Below are 4,340 nucleotides of genomic sequence, written 5' to 3'. Positions count from 1 at the left end.
CTTAATTTATAATGAGTAATCTTGAGAAATACTTTTTAAAAGTGTATAAGTTAGAATTTTTACTCTTTATTCTTAATTTATAACCGTTTTAATCAAATAATTATGCTAATAAAAGAGTATTTATCAAGAGTAAAAATAAATGTTCAGACTCACACACTCTTAAAAATAAATTATCAATTTTTTTTCATTTAGTAGAATTTAATACCCTTTCCCAAAAAAAGTAATAATTACTGTAAATTAGTTTTCCGTCATTAATACTAATAACTACAATAATAACTTTTGGCAATTATTAATGGGAAAATAAAGCAAACAAAAATAATCAAAATCAATACTATCCATGAAATATATTTTTGTGTTTAAAGAAGGTTTATTCCTAGAAACGATACTAAAATGAAAAAAAAAAAAAATCGTCCGTGTTTGTGGAATAGAAAAAAATACTCTTACATCAATAAAAACCTCTCTCAATCTTTTTTTTTTCTTCATTTGTTTCTCTATGAGTGGATCTTTTCGAGTAGCATATTAGAAGATTTATACGCATAAAAAAGTACAAATGAATTGATATTGTCCGTGTCATATATATATATATATATGATACGTTATCTTCTATTCAATTAATTTTGATATATGTTTCATTTTATCAATTTAAATTTTTCAGTTATAAATTTTTACAGTAAAAAATTTTTAAAAAATATCACATATATTTTTTTTATTACAATAAAAAATTTTAAAAAAATATCACATTTAAATTTAAATTAAAAATTTAAATTCACGAATTAAACGGACTAACAGACTAACGTTTGCTTTTAAAAAACGCATGTATAATATATAATTTTCACGGCTCACTCTTGTTTCTTTATTGGGTCCCTATCATTCGCACTTTCTCTTTTCTCTCTCTCTCTCTCTCTTATCCCAGAGAGAGAGAGAGAGAGAGAGAGAGTCTTTTTTCCTTTCGCTTTGTTGATTCTGCTTTATGGAATGGTAACGCAGTTTGGGTTGAAAAATCTTACAATCTGGCGCTTTTTCTCTGCTTTTTTTTTTTTTTTTTGTTGTTGAGATTTTCTCGATTATTGCATAAACATATCAAAAATTTAAGCGAGCTGTTGTTTTTGCCGAGATACCCCTTTGCCTTTGGTAGAGATAAAAAGCCATATATTATTTCCATATATTATAATAATATTATGTATATTAAGAACTAGTTATTTAAATTTTTAATTTAAGTTCAGATATAATTTTATATGAGAGTTTTTAATTATATAAAAAAAATTAAATGTAATTTTTTATAAAAATTTTTAACTGTAATAAAATTTAAATAAATAAAATTAACAAGGCTTAAGATTTAAAGTTGTGTCTTTGTCTGAGAGAGAGAGAGAGCGCTTTGAACTTTGCAGGGAAAGCAAAGGGCAAGCGGAAAGCACGAGATAATATGGCAGTCACATACTTTAGGCGCTTTTCGTAGCCGTTTGTTCATTTCGATGCGTTCCGTTCTAAAAGTGATTCCATTGTATTTCTCTTTTGCACCAAATTAACTCATTCCAAGATACTTATTTGACTTATGTATATATACTTATCCTACACATCATTCTTTTTCTTCTCCTTTTTTCTGCCATAAAATACATCTATAAATATTTTTTTTTTCCGAGAGAACATTGAGCAATGCAGCTTACAAAAATGTTATAGCTAGGGTTGAATCCCCAAGACTCGTATAAAGTAGGGCACCACCCCGATGATAGGGATATACGTGAAGGAATTAAGATCTGTTGTCCTATTTTTTTTTAATATTTGTTCATCCAATTAAATTTTAATATTTTCTAAGTCACAAATTTGTGGTGTCGCTAAAACTTTTTGTCATAAAGCTTTTAGTCCCAGAAACTTTTTGATGTCATTGATACTTTTTTCTGTCGTCGCTAAAAATTTTACTCATACTTAAATTTGTGGCTTCCTTCAGAAAAAAAAATGGTTACTATATGCATTAGTCACAACCTAAAAGTGACATTTAGTCAAAAAAAAAAGAGAAATATTTACAATGGAGTATGTTATTTTACTTTACCGGTGGGCATAATTATTTTCAACTGTTAAATTAGTTTTTTAATAATCAGATCTGTGCCACACAGAACTGATTTTACTAAAATCTAACTATTAAAAAATTAATCTAATAGTAAATATAAAGTTCCTATTAGTAGAGCAAAATAAGTTGCTCTACCTTAAAGACACAAAAAAAAAAAAAAAAAAAAATTGTGACTGAGTGCTAAAAAAAAAGAAGAAGAATGTTATGGTTAAAAGTTCTTTTTTTTTTTTTTCAATTATTGACGTAGACAACATTAACGTACATTAACGTTTGACATAAAGGAAATTTTTAGTCTAATAAATTATAGTCATTATTTTTTTCAATTATTGACGTAGACAACATTTTGGTTCCAAAACCATGCATTGGACTCTTATGATAATGTGAACAATTGCAGTGAATGCATAAGGTACCGTACACTTACACGGTTTCTTAAGGTGCGTTTAGTTAGTGTATTCATATTATAATTTGAATTATAATTTGTGGTTCGTTATAATATTTTTTATCATAAAAAATACACATAAATTAAGAATAATTCTGAATCATAATTCTAAATTCATGAACTAAAAGTCCACTTATACTTCCTCTTCATCATAGTCACAAACCGATAGAAGACTTAGCTATGCGGCAGACCTGTGTAATGTGTACTAGTTTCTATTATATATTAACCAAAAAAAAAAAAAAAAAGAGGGACAACCTTTACTTGCTTTGATTTTTTTTTTATATGGTATTTTCCAGTCTTCTTATAGGCCAAAAAGATTAAGAGAATTTTCTAATAAGATGCTGGAAAATATTTATCATCGCATAACTTTTGTCTCTTTTTGTTTCCTTTTTAAATTTCGGAGGTGTAAGATTTAAAAAAATCAGCATCTTATATATGAGCGCTTCAGACAAATATCATACTGACAAGTCTTAGATTGATTTTTGTTATTGAAAAAAGTTGTCAACAAATAAGGTCACACCAATACACTTGGAATGCCAAAACCACTCTTAACAGTATTATACAAACGTGCCACCGTAGTCATCGATCATCAACATTATCCTACCACGATACTTGGGATAGTCCGTCGTGATACCAAAAATTCCTGCCACTAGTATTTGCCGACCGTGTTACTAATGGTAGCCTATTGTAAAACTTGGAGATAGCTCATTGTAACACCAAAACGTTAAAGGAAAAAAAGAAAAAAACTAGAAACATAAAAAATATATTCTGTTCTCTCTCTCTCTCTCTCTCTCTCTCTCTCTCTCTCTCTCTCTCTCTCTCAAATTTGGCCTCTCTCTCTACTCGGTCTCTCTCTTCCCTACGCCTTCATTCCCTCGTCGCCAATACTCTGGTTGTGCACAGATCGAGGTTGGTACACAATTTTTTTTTGTTTTTGTTTTTATTTTATTTTTGTCTTTTTAAATTTATTTTTTGGGACACTTAGTATATAGAACTTAAAAAAAATGATTGGGTTGAACTTAATATGATAGGAATTGAAAATATCCTTCGTCAATTTGAGATTTTAGATAGTTTATAACTGATATGTAAACTGATTGTAACGACAAACACGTCAAAGACATAGTTGACCTTGTGAGTCATAGTATTATGACTCATAGTGTTATATGTCCGGTCATAATACTATGACTAGTCAGTCATAACAGTATGAGTCATTGTCTATGAGTCAAATTATAACAATATAAATCAAATTGGCCGGTCATAGTATTATGACCGTAAGGCAGTCATAGTGATATGGCCGTCCGGTCATAATATTATGACTGAAATGACCCAGTTATGACTGGCACACTATGACTGCGTTATGACCGGCCATTACACAGTGTTATGACTGGTCATTTCTAATGACTCGATGACGACTAGGAGTAATTGCATGTTGATTAACAATTATTATTTTTGAAATTATTTAGGAATAGCTGCTGGATTGAACGTCTTCATCACGTACAATGGATATTGGGACCATGCTTCAAGATACGTCGGTTGTGAAATGAAGGGGATATTGGTCCCCACCAACACAACTTATATTGGTCTTATAGATTTGGTGAGAAATGTGCTTGGGATTCGACCACAAGGAAAATGTTTATCCTTAAGATATGTTGTTGAAGACGGGGAAGCTCCTGTGAAGATATCATCTGACTATGATGTCACATTCTATCAACGACATCTCTTCCTCTAAAGCCTTTCTTTTCTTCTAAGATGACAAAAATGGGTTAAAAAAACAATAAATATAAAAAAAAGAAAAGTAAACAAAGTTGTTAACCAAAGTACTATGACTGGTACACT

This window comes from Morus notabilis, unplaced genomic scaffold, assembly GCF_000414095.1.
Source record: "Morus notabilis unplaced genomic scaffold, ASM41409v2 Scaffold102, whole genome shotgun sequence".
Classification (NCBI taxonomy): domain Eukaryota; kingdom Viridiplantae; phylum Streptophyta; class Magnoliopsida; order Rosales; family Moraceae; genus Morus; species Morus notabilis.
This window is presented reverse-complemented; position numbering follows the sequence as displayed.